Source organism: Buteo buteo, chromosome 4 (assembly GCF_964188355.1).
Source record: "Buteo buteo chromosome 4, bButBut1.hap1.1, whole genome shotgun sequence".
NCBI classification, from domain to species: domain Eukaryota; kingdom Metazoa; phylum Chordata; class Aves; order Accipitriformes; family Accipitridae; genus Buteo; species Buteo buteo.
This window is the reverse complement of record NC_134174.1, coordinates 36101463-36123207: the sequence shown is the minus strand read 5'-3', so window position 1 is coordinate 36123207 and position 21745 is coordinate 36101463. Positions and strand designations below refer to the sequence as shown.

Here is a 21745-nt window from a genome sequence, read left to right as displayed (position 1 = left end):
AGATTTAGATTAGATATGAGGCAGTTCTTCACTGTGCGGGTGGTGAGGCACTGGAACAGGTTGCCCAGAGAGGTTGTGGATGCCCCATCCCTGGCAGTGTTCAAGGCCAGGTTGGACGGGGCTTTGAGCAACCTGGTCTAGTGGAAGGTGTCCCTGCCCATGGCAAGGGAGTGGGAACTAGGTGATCTTTACGGTCCCTTCCAACCCAAACCATTCTACGGTATGATTCTATGAAAATTAGTGGCCTATGCTTCTGTGGTACATTGGAGTTAAGGCCGCAGATTTGGGGTCCAGAATTTTGTACTCTGGTGCTGCTATAAAATTGCTGTAGGGACTTGAGTAAGCCACAAAGTCAAATCTTCAAAAGCATTCTACATTTGTGGAAGATCAAGTTTAGACACCAGATTTTTCTTGCACAAATGCCTGGTACACCCATAGCAATAATGGAAGTGACTGGAACATGCGAGTGTTTTGCACCCAAGAAGCCCTAGACCAAGGTCTACCAAGCTGCTTGCCCGGAAATGGAAGCATTTAGCATTAAGGTATATCTTGGAAATCAATATCATGTCCTATTTCACACAGGTTTTGTGGTTGATACATTAATTCCCCAGTGCTTAGACCCTATTTATTAGTATTACCGAGGTGTCAATGCATAAAAAGTAAAATGTGATATAAAACCTAAACTACCAAAATCCTGACTCCTATTGCTACCAAATATTAGACACATATTAATAGTGCATTGTATGAGGTGCCTGCAGACAAGGCAAAAAGATACAGAACTGTGACATTTTTATTTTAACATTTTAAGCCCATAGCAGGCAGTGACTTTTAAATTTTATTTCATTAAAACACTCAACATGTTAGAAGTCAGAGGTGAAGGAGTGAAGTAAAGAAGCCAAGGGGAAACCTGCTCCCCCATCAAACTTTCACTCCTCCATCCACATCATTGTAAGCCAATGGAATTTAAATAGTTACCAAACATAAGATTGTATTATTTATTTCTAATCTTTTTAAAACTGTGCCTGTGATTGAAACATCCCTTCTCTCGAGCATTTTGACCTTGGGTACAGCTGTAGTAAGCAGAACCAGTTCAATTTAATGTATTTTCCTCACTGGAAGGGATCCAGATCTGACTTTAGCAACTGTTTGTAGCTTCTTAAGAGTTTCTGTACAGCTGCCTAGGCAGGGCAGGGTCCAAGGGTATGAAAAATAATTAGCTAAGAGAGACCTCTCTACCAAAAAGGGGTAAGCATCAGCAATCCATAAATTTAAAGAACTAAACTAAGTGGTAAGGAATCTAAACTTCATTTTACCTAATCCTTTTAGGAGTAAATTGTTGCACAGTGTAGAATTAAATTAGAAAAAAACCCCAACAATAACCAAAAAAAAACAAGGAAAGAGAAGTCTCCGTCTTTCCAAAATGTGTTTACAAAGTACTGTCATGTTAGGTACATTATGCATTGTTATATATTATTAAAATTTAAAACTGTGTTTGTCATAAGACTTTTTGCCAATATGTATCAGCTAAAGAAAGCTGCTTTAATATGGAAAGTTTATTCCTAGGTTCTTCCCCTATTTTTGGAATCAAAGCCACACAAGTGTACCACCAAGAGGTTTCTCTTGCACAGATTAAGCAAATACTGTTCAGTTTGCATTTTGGACTTTGTCACTTCTTTAATGGAGTATTGGTTGTATTTTTACTTATTTGTATTTCTGTTCAATTTCTTGAACTATAAAAAAGCAAAAATTACAAGGTTGTCATACTTCACAAATTTAAATATTATATTCTTTTACTAACATATAAAGTCTAATTAGTAATACTCTATTAGTAATATTAGTAAGTCTATCAGTAATATTTAATATTCTGGTAAGTCATATGATGCATTACCTGATAAATTCTCTTCCACGTTTAGACTTTATGACAAGGTCTTCCTTATCTGATTTATTTTTTCCATTCCCACACAAGTGGGTTATGGATAATAATATATACCTCTCTTTAAATTAGTTTTCAGGAGAGAGAGAACTAGAAATTTTATTTGGAATACAGTGCTTATATTCTGCATAAGCCCTCACTGCACGATTGCAATGCAAACATGATACCCAGAAATCCAAAGCAATACTGAAAGCAAGATCTGAATTTATTAAAGTTACACAGTTCAACCACTGTAAGAAGCTAAAAATCGCACACTGCTAGAGCTTTCTTTCAACGTGATGTTCATGTTCTGGCAAACCTCCTGCACCAACACAGCTTTCCTTAGGTGTGTCTCACTTTCTCTGTGGGTCAAGTCACATGGGGAAAGACATGTTTATGCAAAAGGGTTGCTGAAGTTCCTGCAGTCTGTCACAGGGGATTTGTCTTCTGCTACTTGGAATGCCAAGACTCTGAAAGAATGACAAGAACTAAAATAATTAGTGGGGTTTTTTTTCAGGATAGATGATAATTAGGCTGCTATATTTACTCGGGTAAAATTATGTTTTTACTAATTGAATTAACATCATTTTTTAAGCTAAGTAGGTGCAGGATTAATTTTTTTTGAGCTTCCTGATACTCCAAACTAGGATATAAATTCCTAAAAAAAATATTTCAGCATATATGAAAGTAAGTTTAAGTCAGGCTTTTATATATATATTCATCCTGAAATAACTTCCATTAGAAGTGAAGGACTTCATCCCTAAATGAAATATTTTAGACACAAAGGCTATGATTATCTCTAAGACCTTGACTGTTAATTGCACATTTTAACAAAAGAAAGTTAAATACTCCAAGCTCGACTTGCAAAAGCTACTGCAAGAATGTAATGCACTTTAATACTCACTTTCATTTTTTCAGGACCTTGTGGGACTCAAGCTGTGAATACCTAGTGACAGTTCATCATCACGTACCTGATCTTACGTCCTCTCGCAGCTAGACACAAAAATCCCCAGGCTGCTTTATTCTTTGCTAAAAGATTAGTAGAACTAGAGTGCCAATCCCCTGAAAGCTGTGAGGTGGCTAAATACAGAGATGAGTAAAACTTTAAATACCCTGTTTTCTCCGGTCTGTTGTGAATCTTTTCTCTTACTTACCCAGCTGTTTTAGACGTGCCTTTCCCCTTTCTTCATCTTCTGTAGTTGATGTGAAAAGCCTCCATTTGCTTTCCATTGTCTTGAAATCATGCTCTGCAGCCTAGGCATCTCCTTTTAAATGGCTTAAACACACTTTTCTAGTCTTCAGACTTGCAAAAATGACCAGAAATATGAGATCAAAGGGGAAACTAATATGTTGATACTTTTTCAACTCTGAGACCACACAAAACAATCAGTTTGAGAAATGAAAACTGGTGCATTCATCTGAATGAACTGTTAGTTCTGTTACTTGCTAGTGAGCATAAAATAATGCTTAGCTAAAGTTTCCAGCTAACACATTTATGATAATTCTGAGCTTCCTGCCCCATGTTTGCAGATATCTTCAGTGCTGTGTCCTATTCAGAGAATTCCACTATATTTGAGTGGTTTTAGTATAAAAATATGTAGCTGATAGGTAGCAATTGTTAGATAGCAACCTGAATTCTATCATAGTGCTGGGAAATATGCTTGGGTATCTTTTATTATTAATGTTTCATTCAATGAGATAAATTCAATTTTAGTTTCATTTGAGCTGTTTAAGAGTCTTAGAAACAGTAAAAACAACAACAGCCAGTAACCCGATTACGTGTTAGCTCTTTGTACTATGATATGCAAACCCGTGGATGTCCCTGAAGTAAGGCTGACCAGGAGATGGAGTTCATATTTTAACATATAATCTATGACTCTCAGGCCAGACATAGGCATTTCGTAGGCATCACGTTGGCACCAATTCTGCCAGCATGCTAAAATTTTCCCAAACATTACAATGACTTAAATAAGAATTAAAGCGATTGCCCTCAAGAAGCCCAGTTCACTCCCATTTGCATGAAAAGACCAAAGTTTGAAACACGACAGTCCTAGAAACACCCTTGAGCATATTTCTTTTAAAGGCTGGAAGGAACAGATGGCTTTTGAACCCTGATGCTATTGGCGCTGTCTGCATGATGAAGCACTGTATTCTCATTTATACTGATTGGGGTCAAATCAGCCCTAGCCTTTAATTCACCCTAACCACTGAGTATTTTTTCTAATTAGAATATATGTCATTACCTATTCCTACAGTAATGATAACCTACTGAACTCTAATGAATCAATCCCGTCTACCTTGCTGTGCATACGCTTAGCCATTTCACTGCTCAGAATCAAAAGAATTCACCATAGCATACAAGCTAGGAATCAGAAGTGCCGTTCCATGTATTGCAGCGTAAATTGAGCAGTTATTCCAGGTTGCACTGTGATTATCAGCAGAATTTTATTACCGAAGAGTTTGTAAGTCATTCCCATGAGAACCCTTAAAAGCCTGCAGAGCCAAACACAAAATACAAAAGCACGGACACTGTTCTTCAGCTGAGAACTGATGGTCTTTTGTGAAGGACAAAGATAAAGGGCACCACACAGATGCATTCCATCTAAACACCAAATTTTAAGCTCCAGTAGGAGTTCATACATTATAGATTGAATATTGCTGACTTTGACACCTGGTTTAGATCAGAGGCATTTGAGCATCACCCCAACAGGTAACAGATGTGATCCTGGCAGCTATTGCAAAGCAGTATTCAGAGCCCTTGCGGATCTGTTGATGTCCTGGAACGCCAGTGCAACAGTTCATTTTATCCTACCAAAGATGCATTCCAGGCAGGAGAGCCGTGGAAGGGCCACGTGCCATGTGTTAAGCTCAAAAACAATTTAGAAACTGCTGCTTATTTAAAGAGGATTTAACTACTGATTCCAGCTCATTCTGCCGTAGACAGGAATGCTTCACAGGAAAAACAGGACAACAGCAGTTCGATTACTAACATTGCATTAGGTTTAAAAACAGTTTTCACATGTCTACAGCTTGGGGGAGAACAGGTTTGCTATTCCTGCCCCCCCCCAATTGTGCACATTCAATATACTTCATTGCCTTACGTTTTTTTCTCCTCATGCTTTTCTTCTTACTTTCATGCCCAACCGACTGTTACTTTAGTAACACAAAGTGGGGAAAAAAAGCTCAGGAACTAAAAAAATCAATTCCAAATTGCTAGAAATGATTGCATGCATGAACTGACTACAATACAAGAAGCTGAATTCACCTGAGAGGTCAGACTCCCTGTGCAGAGGAGGTCTGCTTGCCCCCATTATTTTGAACTAGAACGTTATCAGCAGCCAGCAATGACAGAGTTTTAGGGAGTATGGAGACCATGGCCATGTTTCTTCAACCCAACCCACTGGCCCTGCATTTGCTTGCCTAAAAGATAGCAAAAGAAGCATACACATCCTTCAAAGAGACACTTTTTAATTTTTGCCCATAAGTAGTATTTTACTGTTAAAATGCACAGCAGCCATAGCTCAGCAAAGAAGCAACCTGGCTGGGAAAAAGATTCATCAATTGGGAAAATTTAGACTGGCAAATAGTAACCCTTATCCATTAACTCACAACAGATCCCAGGTGTCTGGATGAGTTACAACGGAGCAGCAGAGTTTCACAGAAGTTGCTTAGTTGTGCATATCAACAGTGGCAGAAAAAATCTGCTTTGATCAGCCCCATAAGACCTTTGTGGGAATATTCTCTTTCCTCAAGAGGGTGTTCTTTGACACACAGCCTAGTTATGCTGGCAGAAAGATTTGATCTCTCAAGACTGGCTGCTCTGAGTTGGCCTGCAATTATACCAGTGATTGAGAGGGAAGATTGATTAAATTGTTACATTCTTTTGGCTAAAACACATTTGTGCATATTATGTACAGCTTAAAAGTGGAAAGAGAGGTTTCTCGTCTCTAGCTTTTCAAGTCCAGCATGATCCACCCTAGGTATCTCTATCATTTCCCAGAGGAAAAGCTTTGGAAAATTTGGCTCAACATGCAAGACATCTTCTGATCAAATTTTTATTGCTAGTTTTTGGCAAGAAACTCAAATTTAATTTCCAGATTCAGATATTTGCTTCTGGAGCATGAGAAAAAAAAAAAGCTTGTTTCTGGATTTCTCCATTGCCAGTCAGTGATTTGCCAATAAAACACAGACGGAACAACAAACCTCAGAGATTTTTTCAGCATAAAACTGATGCAGAACTGGAAATCTGTAACGACAGATTCCATACCAAGTTCTCACAGAAAAGAGGCACAAGGGATGAATTTCTATAGGGAGGGATGTTAAATCAGTATTGTCCAGCTACCCACTGTCAGCTGGCCTCGAGGGTCTCCTGGGTCCCCCAAGCCAAATGGCACCAGGAACACCAGAGTGTCCCATTAGTATTAATTATCAAAATAACAGGTTGCTTTCTGACAGCTTGATATACTATTTTCTTTCTAGCCTGGAATTAGCACAAAGAATAGACGACAACTGCCAGCTTGGACAGAAAAGCAAGATTACGTGCTGAGTATCTGTGGAGCTGTACTGATTCAGGAGAAGAATTATATGACATGGTTGCCTGCAGTTCCAGGGAAGCAGACAGAATGCCTGAAAAGATCAGTTCTAGGCTCGTGGTCTCGTCACAGGCTAGCCTGCTTTTGGCCTGAAATATCATACTCTGTTAGCAAGTCTTTGATTGATCAAAGAAAGGATTAAATGGGTGTAATAGTCCATTAATGCAAGTATTTCATTATTCCATCTGCATGTAGGAGGCATAAGAGCAGAGACCTTATGAGAGAGCAGAAGCAGTCCACAGATCTACAGCTTCACAGTAAACTGGGCTAGAAAGGATTTTAAAGGTCATTTAGCAGTTTTTTGGCAGTTAGCAGGAAAGGCTATCTAAAGTACTCCTGACAAGACCTGGGTCTGTGGAGTTTGGATCAGGACCACAGTTGATAGCTTTTCTTTGCTTCCTACCTGACTGAAAAGCAAGCTTAGCCTGGGACTTGAATATTATGTTACCTTTTTTCTTTTCTTGGCTTCTCTGAGATTTTAAAAATGAGAATCTGTGCTTAACTATTAACTACATTAAAACCCAGTTCTATTAAGTGCAGCATAAGGAAGTACATTCATGCTCACAGAATAATTATCATATGATTTAAAATAAAATTTGACTTATACTCCATTAATCATATAATGGAAATCTCATTGTACTTGTACATCTGTGTATTTATACTTTTCATACTTCTACATAAAATCAACCCTTTGTGTAGGGCCAAAATCTTTTTCATACTGACTATTTGATATCATAATTAGGACAAATTCAAGCAGAGAATTACCACATGGTACCAATACCATCTAAAAAAATAAAACAAAAAAATCAAGATCTAAGCTTCTGTGGTGGGTTGACCTTGGCTGGACACCAGGTGCCCACCAAAGCCACTCTATCACTCCCCCCTCCTCAGCTGGACAGGGGAGAGAAGAGGACAGGGAGAGATCACTCACCAATTACTGTCACAGGCAAAACAGACTCAGCTTGGGGAAATTAATTTAATTTGTTACCAATCAAATCAGAGTAGGGTAATGAGAAATAAAACCAAATCTCAAATCACCTTGCCCCCACCCCTCCCTTCTTCCTGTGCTCAACTTTGCTCCTGATTTTCTCTATCTCCTCCCCTCCAGCAGCACAGGGGGACAGGGAATGGGGGTTGTAGTCAGATCATTATGTGTTCTCTCTGCTGCTCCTTCCACCTCACTCTTCCGCTGCTCCAGTGAGGGGTCCCTCCCACAAGAGACAGTCCTCCACGAACTTCTCCAACGTGGGCCATTCCCACAGGCTGCAGTTCTTCACAAACTGCTCCAGCGTGGGTCCTTTCCACAGGCTGCAGTCCTTCAGGAGCACGCTGCTCCAGCGTGGGTCCCCCACGGGGTCACAAGTCCTGCCAGAAAACCTGCTCCAGCGTGGGCTCCTCTCTCCACATGTCCACAGGTCCTGCCAGGATTCTGCTCCAGCATGGGCTTCCCACGGGGTCACAACCTCCTTCAGGCACCCACCTGCTCCAGCGTGGGGTCCTCCACGGGCTGCAGGTGGAGATCTGCTCCACCGTGAACCTCCCTGGGCTGCAGGGGGACAGCCTGCCTCACCATGGTCTTCCTCATGGGCTGCAGGAGAATCTCTGCTCCGGCACCCGGAGCACCTCCTCCCCCTCCTTCTGCACTGACCTGGGGGTCTGCGGGGTTGTTTCTCTCACAACTTCTCACTCCTCTCTCGGGCTGCAATTGCCATTGTGCAGGGTTTTTTTCCCATCTTAAATCTGTTCTCCCAGAGGTGCTACCACCAGCACTGACGGGCCCGGCCTTGGCCAGCGGCAGGTCCGTCTTGGAGCCGGCTGGCATTGGCTCTATGAGACACAGGGGAAGCTTCTAGCAGCTTCTCGCAGAAGCCACCACTGTAGCCCTCCACTACCAAAATTTTACCACACAAACGCAATACAGCTCCATACCAATAGCTACAGTAACAGAAATAATATTAGAAAAAGTGATTAAATAGAGTATCTTTCTAGAACGTCTAGATTTTCTAATTTTTTTTCCTCCTTCCCTAGGACTAAGCAAAATATGTAGTGTCTTGAATAATTTTTCATTAACAAGAACTAAAATAAATGCTTTGCAGCAATGTATGATTTCGCCTCTAGATTTTAGTCTGGAAAAATGTTAATGAGTTTTTTCACCTTAACTGTTACAGTAATTATTACATATATTATTTACCCTGGTTTATCAATGGTAACACACCTATGCTTATCTTATATTTCTGCTTCATCCTGACAGACATGTAGATGTACTAACTTAATTAAATTCTTTGCATTCCTTTACTGACTTAGAGCTTACTTTTCGGTCAATGGGATGCTTAACAACAATGCCATATAGCATGGAGTAAATCCAATTCAGTTAATCACTCTTGAGAAAAAGGTTCAGGTTGCTTTTGACAAATATTCTGGCACCAGTAACTGAACAGGCCGATTACAATTCAGTCTTGAGGTGGGGATTTGCATGATATATTGTTTCAAGCTGCCAAAGCAGAGCAGAAATAGCTTTCAGGGTATGTCCTCATGGTGTTGGAAGGGCAATAACAGGAGATGCTCTGATGTTTTATCTACAATGTAGCCACTGAGCTACAGTTTTCAAAGGAGCCTATGAAACTAAAGGAGGTAGAATAGGCCAAGGAACACTTGCTGAAATTCCTTGCAAAACCAAAGCTTTAGATAACAAACGCAATTAGGGAAATCTTCCTGCAAAAGTAAGAAGTCCTATCACAGTTCTTCCCCCACCAATTTCCAGAGAGTTTGATATATAACCTTAAAAAGGAAGCACTATTAGCATACTGTGGAGTTGCAAGTGTTAGCATTTACTTCTAGTATAAACATGGACAAACATTTTCCAAGCAAATCCAGGAGCACACTTATACTGCAAAAGCTTTTTCCTCCCAATAGCTTCGGGAATATTCCTGACACTTCCCACAACGTCAATTCCAGTAAGACTCTTTATTTTCACACCTTTCAATTAACATAGCTGTGTATTACAGTGCGAAATCAGAGCACAAACTTTTCTAAGCCACGGCAATGAATGTTTACTGAAGGTCTAAACTATTATTTACAGTAGTATTTGCTTATGCATGTGAAAACACAGTTTAAGCATACAAGGCCAAATTCTCAGCTGGTATGAAACCTAGCACTCTGCCATGTAAACACACCTCTCATGAGCAGACCCTTTCTTTGCAGAAAGCCTGAGTTCAAAAGTGTTCTCCCACCCTCAGAGGCAGGGAAGTGTAGGTGAAAAGATGACAAGCGGTGGAAAATTTGCTCTAACTGTTCACCAAGAGATATTGGGCCAGGACCTGATCTCTCTTATCCTAAAGACTACTTCTCTCTCACAGTGGTATCGAAAACACTTAAAACAACAGCACTACTTACCAGAGTACTCCTAGCATGTGTTAGCCAACTGGCAGTCGGGTTGCATGGTGTCAGTGTGGGTGATGCAGCAGCCAGCCTCACGTTGGTCCCATTTCTGAAGTGATATACTTTTTACTTTCATGGGACAACAACATTTTACGTGTGTGCTAGTGGAAAGATCGATCCCACGTGCCATGTCCCACCATCCAGCTCTGCAGTGCTGCGCTGCCTGCGCATTGTTCACCATGGTTACATCTTTTCTTCAGCAGAAAGCTCCTCTTGTACTGTCATGAGCGCAGAAAAAATTCTCCACATGCTAAGGAGAAGCTAGGTATCAGAGCCACGTGGGTTAACTGAATGGGCCAGGGAATTGATTTGTCCACAGCAGCATAGCAGAATGATGCATCGTGGGATGACACTGCAAAATGAGGAAGTCATTCCCTGCAGGAGCCAAGAGGAATTTTCCTGGTATCTGAGCACCATAGAGAGGTGTCTAAAGTACATTTTAATGTGCTCATGAGACCGAAATGGACCTGCGTAAGGGCATCCAGCAAATTCTGCATCAATAAACAAAATGTTTACCGCACAAGTGATATACAAGTTAACTTGCAAACTCTACAGAATTTTCCTTATGTTTAATACAAGGGACAACAGTTACAGGACCTTGATGGAAAATTAATCAAACCTATTTTATTTTTTTTTCCCTTCAGTCTGTGACAGCCTTCCCAGCTGCAGGCTGGAATACATTCAGCTCAACTCCTGCCCAATCCAATTCATAAACCAGCTTCTCTTTTTCACTCTGATTTTTGCCTGTTGTATATAAATATCTTGAAAATTCGAGAAGCTACCTAAACTTGTATCAATGAGTTAATATCTCAGGCTTTCAGCTCTTACCGTCATCCTAATTATGACAGTAATAAGAACAATCAGAACAGTAATAACAGTCATTTCTTCAAAGCCTTTATCCTGTGGCATCTAAAAATCTCCTTGGCCTCAAATGAGAGTACTCACAAGGCAGGCTGCAGAAAGGCAAGGACACGGCCATCCTCCAGGGACCTGGCCAGCTGCCCTGAATGTGCATGTCACAGCCAAACAGCAAGGGTCATTTATTTTTTTCTCTTAGTCATTTGTTATCAGTCTGGCAGCTTCCAAGCCAGCACAGAAACAGGCTTCTTGTGCTAGAAGCCTAATCCTAGCCACTTCAGAACATTCTGTGTATTACTTTCTTCATCATGCTACGGGGAGGGTTTCCTTTCTGAGGTACCATGTTCAGAAAGAGCACGGAGTGGATGCTGAAGTTTCCTCCTGGCCGTCTAAAGAAAGAGCAAGGAGAGCAGTTGCTGCCCAGTAGCCCCAAGAGCTGGGTGTATACTGAATATACTGTTACTATGTGAAGGTACTCAGCCTCTCAAACACCACCTCCCAAGGGCACCGTGCAGTTCTGGAGGGCTGGAGGAACACAGAGCATTAGTGTTGCTTCAACCTAGGCTACAAAGCAGATTAATGTTGCAGCTAACCTATTTCTTCACAGCGCTGTTTATTAGTTTAAGCCTGGCTACACGCAGTATGGTGAATACATTTCAAGGTTAATTCTGCCTAGATGCATGGCAGTTTATGGGACTTGCTTGTAAATATCCAAACCCCAAACACAGCCTAAGTAAAAGAGGGCAAAAAATTCCAGGAGAAAAGGAAAAACAAGTTTCAGCAGTTAGCATGTTGAACAGAGTACGCTGTGCATCTGCTCTTGAGTTACTGCAATGACATTTGTAGCTAAATTGCCGTATCTAAATGGTAATGCTGTAATTATAGTTTAGGAGATTTTTCTATTCAGAATAGCCATTTTCTTCCTTTTATAACTGTCTCAAGCTGTATAATAGCCTGAAGTAGATCATGTAAGTTCTAGCCCAGCAATACTAAATGAACAGCATAACAATTTTTAATTAGGTGAGTAAAAAAAGTTTTATTTTAAAGTACCCCATGCCACAGGCTCCTGTTGGTATGTGCATCTACCTAACTCAGCTCTGCTTCTTCCCAGCTCATAAGCCTATTCATGGCAGTACCTAGAGATGTGAGATTAACACTTCCAATTGCATCCAAGCCCTTTCCCCTTGTGCACAGGCAGTCTTTAGTGCAGTCTTAAATGATCATCTGGATCTCAAACAGCAGGAGCCGATGTAGGGCATTTTTATGGACTGCCTTACAAACATGGGAATACTGCAGAGTTATTGAAGAAATGCTCTGCTCCTGTTGACCTTCTAGTGTATTTCCTGGGGTACTGATGGGATGTGTCAGGTTTTGGAGATTGCTGGAGGAGTCACTTATTTCTATTCCAGTTTCAAGCACCTCAGTGACAGGGATTTTTGCCTCAAGTAACAGAGAAGTTGCATCAATAACCTGGCACTGTCACGGGCTTTACATGCAGAGGGATGCTAGGATGTATAAATCCTTGGCACACAGATGACATTAGAGTGCCAACCAATCTCATAATCTGCATATCCTGAGCCAAAGACTGCACCTGCAACAGCACAGGCGCTTTACACTACGGGCACACGGCACTCACTGCTAATGGGTGGACAATTTTGCCCTGCAGGAGCTGGGGAAACCCCGGGGTCAGGCCAAGGTGGCCCACGAGCAGCTTAGCTCTTCCAGGTCCCTGGTCAATCTGACACTATCGTGACATTATTAAGGCCTGTAATTTATAGGAGCTCTACCCGCTGGTGTACAGACTTCCAGTCAATCTTCTTCACACCCTGGATGACTAACAGCATTTCCTTGGGCTGAAAGCTGCTCTGGGGCCCAGTGGAGAGTCAAACACATCGGCCTCACGTAGCCCTTGTGCTGGGAAACTTGTAGAGGTGGCCGTGCAGCCACTGCACAAGGAGAACAACAGTTGGAGCCCATTCCCACGATACTTTCAGCAAACCTACACATTGAGACGTACACACTGATGTATTCCTTTGTTGCTTGTTGGTTTTCAGCCATTTCTTATAGCTCTGCTATAATTACAAGCCCTACCCATGCCTCCTGAAGTCAGTGGAAGATTCCCATTGGAGTAGTTCCTTTGAAGTTTTTCTTTCCATAGTCAATTTAGATTTGAATTAACATTACAAATTTTCTACTGTATTAATTTCATCATAAGTCCTTTTATGCAGTTGAGTAATTAATTTCAATTCTCAATAAGGGCTTTCATTAAAGTATTGCTATTGTTGAAACCCTATATTCACAAAAGAATGGGGTGTTCTTCTCTGGAAAGATATTTAAATGGTTCCTCAATTTTAGATAAAGTTACAGTGTGATTGAAATTACTCATTATATACTATTCAATTTAAGTTTTGTGATGTTTCCAGGCCCATATCTAAAACTAAAATGAAGGCTAGCTTTTTTCACAAGCTCATACAGGAACTGCATTGTTTCTGGCTCCTTAGTAGTCACTTGTTTTGATTTGAATTCACATTGTATATAGATATCTATAATAAAGTATTTTAACAAACTGATATGCTTTACTTTAATAATTTCACATTTTAAAATAAATGTAAAGTACAGGTGATAGCCTACATTTTTTATTCATACATTGCCTCACCAGCATGAGATTTAATTATTCTATTGAGTTTTGTATAGAATTGAAATCTCTTTTGTTGCCTTTTTCTTGCATGCCTATGAGGCACTAACCAGCGCTACAGCATTTTATGTACATGTCTCAAAGACTCTAGGAAAACAGCATGCAAGATCTCAGTTCTCCAGCCTCCATATGGGGAAAGGAGCAGGGAAAAAGAGATTGCCATGTAAAACCTTTGTGCTTTGAAGCTGTTTTTACAAACCTGGTCATAATCCAATACCAACTGGAACCAGCTTGGCGCATCTCAGCATCTACTCTGCTCCTTATATCCACTGAGGGGGTGGAGAACAGCAGTAGTTCAATGTACTGACCTCCACCCTCCCTCCTGTATCTTCCACCCTGCCTTGCCAAGGCTGGGCTCAGAGAAGCCCAGTGCCTTAGTTGCAGTTCCAGGATGCCTCCCTCATAGGATGGTTTCTGTGCTACTTCCAAATCCTCTATCTGCTGCTAAATCAATGAGAGGGAGCCATATAAAAAAAAAAAAACAAAAAACCAAACAAAAACCCAACAATCCTACCCTAATGTATGGAGTGGTTGACAGCAAGGAAGTTAACTGTCCCTGAGGGGAGAAAAAGGACCCATTCCTAACGGGCAGCACTGTGTGCTGTGAAGGCTGACCTCAGCTGCAGCACCATCTCAGTCAGCCTGATCTCGGTGCCGGCTCTTACGGAGGGCCCTCAGAGCCTAGGGCTCTTCTGCGAGGGGTTCTGGCTGATGCTGGGGAAGAAATATAGTGTGGTATGGGGTGCTGTATAAAATGATATGGTGTCTGAGTATTGACTCCCTACCCTGAAAGCTGAGAATAGGGCTTGACCTTCCCCTGCACACATGGTGGTTGCTTTGTCCAGGCTCTGGAAAACTGGGATAAGTCTACATGCTTATTATTTGACTTCCTGCATTGCTTTTCCGAAGCAAGCAATTTTTTTCCTAGGGAAAGAGTGGAACAGGTATTTATTCTGTGAGAATAAGCATGATTTTTTTGTCTGTGTTTTGAGAAGGAATAAAAGGGCAGCAGTAAACAGCAAAGCTTCAGATTCAATAAGCTACTTAAAGCAGCTGTGCTGATGCCTCCAGCCAGCAATGTGCTCATTTCAACAGCTGCATGGCATAAATAGAAGCTGCTCACTCTTATCTCTCAGCTAAATACAGGCCTATGGGTTTTAACCCCTGTAAAAATCCTGTACTGTTCCTTCAGGGTAAAGCAATTGTTTCCTAACTGAAATGCCTCTAACCACATAAAAAACAAGTTAAACCACCAGGAGACCTGCTATAGCTTCCTCTTGTGTACATACTGAGAGTCCCTGAGGTCTCTGTGGGGTCCGAAAAAGGGAATCTGACCTTCTTACTTATCCCAGTATGGACATTGTCCAGACTGTTAAAAATATTAAAAAAAAACAAAACAAAACAAACAACAGTTATTTAACCGAACACTTAGCACATTTCCTAAGCATCCACAAGAATATTTCAACAAGATACCACAAGATGTTACACCCAAGACTTTCCTATATTTACACTTTCTGGTTGCTTTAAGAGCATATCCAAGTCTCCCATCCACGCTCTGAGGCAGACTTCTAGTCCATTAGCCACTTGTATGCCACAGTGGTCTGGCACGTTTCTGCAGTTTGTGAAACTTCTGATTTGGGTGAAATAAGGAATTCCAATGTCCCTCAGTGCAAGAAGGCCAACATAACAGCTTCACAGCAATGGGACTCGCTATAAAGGAAGCATAGCCAGCTCCCTCCCACCCCCAAGCACAGAGGGCGCAGCCTTCCCTAGCACAGAGTCCTGTTAAACCAAGCACTAAACAAAAGCCAGTTTATGTTGCTAACCATCAGCAAAGGCAGTATATCAAAAGGACTACATCACAAAAATCACAGTGCAGGTCAGCAGCCCACTGACTGACTCCTACTAAGCACTGTATTTGACATACATTTACGCAGCATGTGATACCTAGGCAGGGAACTGTGGACCACAGGTTGAAGAATCACTACAAGAGAGAGGGCTGCTTTCCCTACAGAAGGCAAGGTCCACCCCCAACTGCTGCCTCATACAAACAGTTAGTGCCAGATTTAGGATTTGATGGAAAGGGACCTTGACTTGATATTTCAGAAGCAACTAAAACTCCAGCATAAATTGTTTTACAGAGTCATTAGCATAATACCAACAAAGTAAAAAGCAAAACGTTACTTCTAACCCTTTCTTATTAAAAGTAATAAGCAAAGTATTCCAGCTGCAAAACAAAGTGTCTAGAATTGTTTACATTCCTTATGTTAAACGAAATCTTTTAGACATAAGAAAAACATTTTCTAAATATAATTTACACTGTCATCTCCTGTGTCTCTCATAAATCGCTCTCCATTTTTTGTTAAATAAGACTCAAATTGTTTATTGGACACCCAAATTTGTATGAATTGGATTTGAGAGTTTCCTAGTGAGGTGTACAGAAAAGAATAGATGTAAAATGTAGAAGTGATTATTGTGGAGTAATTGCTATTTTTTCCTAATGAAGGGAGCTGTTTAACAGCATGCACTGTAATAGAATTTTATTGCATGTATGAACAGGAGTGTTAAGTAGTACTTTAAGAGGACAGGGTCTGCAGTGCACCTGACACCACATCTTCAATATAGGAATAAGTTACCCTAATTATACAAAAGATACATTCCAAGATGAGGAATTTTACATGAGAAAAATGAAAATATGGTTTGGGGGCGCTTTCTTTCCACTATCTGCTGAATTAATGACATTTCAGAGTATTTAATAATGCCTTGCAATCAAAAGTTGAAGCATGAACTATGAAAGCTTCTTTTAATAGAAAAATCCCAAGGGGCTGTTCATACATTCTCTTCTCAGAACTGAAAAATGATGATTTATCTATTGCTCTAAAAACTGATTGTGTTTTTGAAATTGAAAAATCATAGGAAAAATAGATGTTGTAAGTATTTCCAGATGCAGCTTTGTAATTAGCATCAACAGCTACTTAGCGCATTATGCTAATTATGTTACCCAAATACATGCAAATAATATGAAAAATGGGATGGGGGGGGGGCATTCTTAGCTGCCTTTACAGTATTGGGCAATTATCCAATTAGACTAAAAGATGCCTCTAGGCTAATCCCTGCCTGGATGTTCAAGACAGCCAGGCATTTTTAGAAACTTTACTGATTGTCTGGAAATGTCACTTGTTTTAAAACTGCATGAATTTTAAGGCCAGAGCTGTAAGACCTCCCCATACAGGTAGGATGCGAGAGGTAGCTGTTAAAGAGAAAGCTTTACCAGTAAGGAAAGCTGGTGAAACAGAAGTTTCAGGGGGTTTGTAACAGGATAGCAAGCTTTTTACCCGTATGTCGCTGGTTCAAATCCTGTCCAGATGGGAAATGAAAGTAAGTAGAGGCCTTGGCAGCTGGCTAAATGGGTTTGTATTCTCAAACCAGTTTTAATGGGTGAAGTCTCTCCTTCAGACTCCAGGCATTACTGCAGGCATAAGCACCTGCTTAGAGCAGGCGTTCTTCCTTGAAGCACTGCAGTTACAATCTCTAATTACCAGTGCAAAACCCTTCAAGATACTGGAAAGTGTTTTGCAGTGCATGGAATAGATGGTCTATGGAACTTGCCACACTAAGCAGCTCCAGTTGCTTTTTTCACGTTAGCTCAGGATTTGAAATCGCAACTGAGGCAAAACTCACTAATTGCTGTCTTTGCCACCATTTTAATTGCTTCTAACGGGAGCAGGACGGGACTGCTTCATGTTTCAGCTCCATCTCCTCAGACAGCAGACTAGCTGTACAGTCTAGTCCAAATTGAAAAAACAAGATTGGAGTAGCAGTGTCAATTATGGTGCTGTCTGTGATCATGTGGCACTAGACTAGATACCATTACTCCCTTCTCGTCCTGTGCTCCTGGCACATGAAAGCTTCTAGTGTTGTGAGCTGAACTTTGCTGACATACCAGGCATAAACCATGGCCCTCAGAGTGCTTTACAATGAATCTTTATTTTGTATGTAGCTGTATTATACTGCATGCGAGAATAAATGGCACAGCTGTTAAGATTTATGGCAGACTGTATGCACGGCTTTATGTTGCTGTTTCCTGAATGTGCAGATACACACGCAATTTCTGTCACGGTATAGAAAGGGGTCATTTTCACCAGCCTTATTAGTCCTGAATAAATAATGATGATAATCACTTACTTCAGACTCAGTTTATAGTTTAATTAACCTGCATCTGCTCCCAAGAATCAAAGGCAGAAAAATATTGCTGGAGTATTAAACAATATCTACCGTTACATTCTCAGGGCATTACACAGAATTGCAGTCATACAGCTCTTACTGATTTTAGAGAGAATCACATGGCTTAAATGCTATGTAAGGCTTTGAAAAAAATCTACGAATTAGAAGAATCCATCTGACCTGCTCAGCATGCTGAGCATTCAAGAGCAGTAGTGAACACTTACCACGAATAACTGAGGGAAAACAGGTTTCAAAATTATTGAAGCTCCTAATATGCACTTAAAGATTTGGGTTGTATAGAGATCTCCAGAAAAGCCTCTGAAATAGGTAAATAAAATCAGGGAATTCAAGAATTATTCTAGAAAACACTACAAGACTCTAAGGAGGTATGTCACAACTTAATACCTAATACAGCAGTACTATCAAGTAGAATCATAGAATCATTTAGGTTGGAAAAGACCTTCAAGATCATTGAGTCCAACCACCATCCATGCCCACTAAACCATGTCCTGAAGTGCCACGTCTATGTGGTTTTTTGAACACCTCCAGGGATGGTGACTCAACCACTTCCCTGAGCAGCCTGTTCCAATGCCTGACAACCCTCTCAGTAAAGAAGTTTTTCCTAATATCCAATCTAAATCTCCCCTGCCGCAAGTTGAGGCCATTTCCTCTCGTCCTGTTTCCAGCCACCTGACAGAAGAGACCAGCACCCACCTCACTACAACCCCCCTTCAGGTAGTTGTAGAGAGCGATAAGGTCTCCCCTCAGCCTCCTCTTCTCCAGACTGAACAGCCCCAGCTCCCTCAGCCGCTCCCCATGAGACTTGTGTTCCAGGCCCCTCACCAACCTGGTTGCCCTTCTCTGGACACGCTCCAGCACCTCCATGTCTTTCCTGTAGTGAGGGGCCCAAAACTGAACACAGGACTCGAGGTGCGGCCTCACCAGTGCCCAGTACAGGGGGACGATCACCTCCCTGCTCCTGCTGGCCATGCTATTTCTGATACAGGCCAGGATGCCGTTGGCCACCTGGGCCCACTGCTGGCTCATATTCAGCCGCTGTCAACCAGCACCCCCAGGTCTTTCTCTGCCGGGCAGCTTTCCAGCCACTCTTCCCCAACCCTGTAGCGCTGCATGAGGTTGCTGTGACCCAAGTGCAGGACCCGGCACTTGGCCTTGTTGAGCTTCATACAATTGGCCTCGTCCCATCGATCCAGCCTGTCCAGATCTCTCTGTAGAGCCTCCCTACTCTCAAGCAGATCGACCCTGCCTCCCAACTTGGTGTCGTCTGCAAACTTGCTGAGGGTGCACTCAATCCCCTCATCTAGATCATTGATAAAGATATTAAACAGAACTGGCCCCAACACCGAGCCCTGGGGAACACCACTTGTGACCCGCCGCCAACTGGATTTAACTCCATTCACCACAACCCCCTGGGCTCGTCCATCCAGCCAGTTTTTCACCCAGTGAAGAGTGCACTTGTCCAAGCCATGAGACGCCAGTTTCTCAAGGAGTATGCCATGAGAGACAGTGTCAAAGGCCTTGCTGAAGTCAAGGAAGATCACATCCACAGCCTTTCCCTCATCCACTAGGTGGGTCACCTGGTCATAGAAGGAGATCAGGTTGGTCAAGCAGGACCTGCCTTTCGTAAACCCATGCTGCCTCGGCCTGATCCCCTGCTTGTCCTGGACTTGCCATGTGAGTTCCCTCAAGACAAACCGTTCCATAATCTTCCCCAGTACCGAGGTCAGGCTGAGAGGCCCGTACTTCCCCAGATCCTCCCTCCAACCCTTCTTGTAAATGGGTGTCACACTGGCAAGCCTCCAGTCCTCTGGGACCTCCCCCGTTGACCAGGATTGCAGACAGATGATGGAGAGTGGCTTGGCAAGGACCTCTGCCAGTTCCCTCAGTACTCTTGGATGGATCCCATCGGGTCCCATAGATCTGTGAGTGTCCAGACAGCGTAGTAGGTCACTAACTATTTCCTCCTGGATTAAGGGGGGTATATTCTGCTCTTCATCCTCACCTTCCAGCTCAGGGGGCAGGGTACCCTGAGGATAACTGCTCTCTCTATTAAAGACTGAGGCAAAGAAGGCATGAAGTACCTCAGCCTTTTCCTTATCTCTGGTGGCTACGTTCCCTTCTGTATCCATTAAAGGAGAGATATTCTCCTTGGCTTTCTTTTTATTGTTAACATATTTGTAAAAACATTTTTTGTTGTCCCTTACAATAGTGGCCAGATTGATTTCTAGCTGAGCTTTTGCCTTTCTAATTTCCTCTCTGTATGATCTAACAAGACCCCTGTACTCCTTCCAAGTTGCCCGCCCTTTCTTCCAGAGATGATAAACTCTCCTCTTTTTCTTGAGTCCTAGCAAAAGCTCCCTGTTCAGCCAGGCCGGTTGTCTTCCTCAGCGGTTCGACTTGTGGCACATGGGAATAGCCTGGTCCTGAGCCATTAAGATTTCCTTCTTAAACAATGTCCATCCCTCCTGGACCCCTTTGCCCTTCAGGACTGTCTCCCAAGGGACTCTCTCAACCAGTCTCCTGAAGAGGCCAAGGTTTGCCCTCCAGAAGTCCATAGTGCTGGTTTTGCTGACCACCTTCCTTGCCTCACCAAGAATTGAGAATTCTATCATTTCATGGTCCCTAAGCCCAAGACGGCCTCCGACCGTCACGCCTCCCACCAGTCCTTCCCTGTTCGTAAACAGTAGATCTAGTAAGGCGCCTCCCCTGGCTGGCTCACCCACCAGCTGTGTCAGGAATTTATCTTCCACACACTGCAGGAACCTCCTAGATTGTTTACTCACTGCTGTGTTGTACTTCCAGCAGATGTCTGGAAGTTGAAGTCCCCCACAAGGACAGGGGCACACGACTGTGAGACTACTGCCAGCTGCTTGTAGAATGATTCATCCGTCTCTTCAACCTGGTTGGGTGAAATATTTAAACATCACTCAGTGACTCAAGGCCCCAACTACACAAGCTAAGCATCTCTGGTTTTGGAGTCAGAAAATGGCATAATGGTGCTGTGTTCTAAAGCAAGCACTCCATTTTTACTTTTCACTTTGTTAACCCACCTTTCAAACACAGGGCTGTTCTATCCCAGGCAGTGATGCAACGTGGTGTAGATAACCTTCCCAATTTATACCTTGATGTAGTATCTCCAGGAAGGTTATGCTGCAAACAAGCAAAGGCAGTTATGACTACAGAGGTTTATATGGTAAACTCCACTATTCTTGTTTAGATGCTCGCTTTATAAATAGTAGTGGAGTTCATTTTAGCCATTGCTCTTGTGTTTTCTAGCTATCAGTTAGAAGGAGGTATAATGCAGCCAAAAATATTAAGCCTTTCTGTCTGCCAGAGGCTTAAATCTAGTACAAAACAAGACATAAGTGACAGAGGTAAGCATAGGAGTACAAAACCAATAAACCAGCATTGCTCTTTGTGACCAGCAGTGATCTCAGCACACCAGTAGCATTGTTTGACTCTTAAACCTCTTCATTTGTTGTTGAGACAGAGCACATTTTGGAATAGATTCAGATGGAGATTCACATGGACATTTTTAGTAGAATTTTAACTAAAATTTGTTATGGAAAGCCCAGAGGAATTTAAGAAATCTGTTGTTCTGAAATAAAACGTAATGAGACCTTTGCAGCCAAAGGGATGGTGAAAGTTGTTGTTGCGCCAGTCAGAAGCAAGGTTTGACATCTCACTGCCACGGGGTCAGAGGCACTAGACTGTGAAAGCAGTCGAAGGCAAAGATCAATATCATCTCATGTGCTAGAACAGAGAGGGGCGAAAGATGGGAAACTCAAAACAGACTTAAAGCAAGACAAAGTCCTTGCCTTGGCATGCCATAAGGATGCAGGAAGGTTTGCTAAGGATGGAGAGGAGTATACTACAGTAACAGAGATGTGAAAGGGTTACAGTCTGAGCAGGAGGTTTAGTGTGGGTGGAAAGGAAGGACTGTATCCTTTACAGCTTTCATTCGAGGTCAGCTTGTGAAATATAGACCCCTTTTGGACATAAGGG

General features: G+C 42.1%; 1 long non-coding RNA gene across 1 annotated transcript; it reads right to left on the bottom strand.

The window, feature by feature from the left end:
- Positions 1-2142: 2142 nt before the first annotated feature.
- LOC142030620 (uncharacterized) lies at positions 2143-20970 on the bottom strand. Its single transcript, XR_012650229.1, has 3 exons — positions 20791-20970; positions 20524-20639; positions 2143-3215 (listed from the first exon to the last, which is right to left on the bottom strand). It is a non-coding gene; the product is annotated as an uncharacterized LOC142030620 (long non-coding RNA).
- Between the last annotated feature and the right edge of the window lie 775 nt (positions 20971-21745).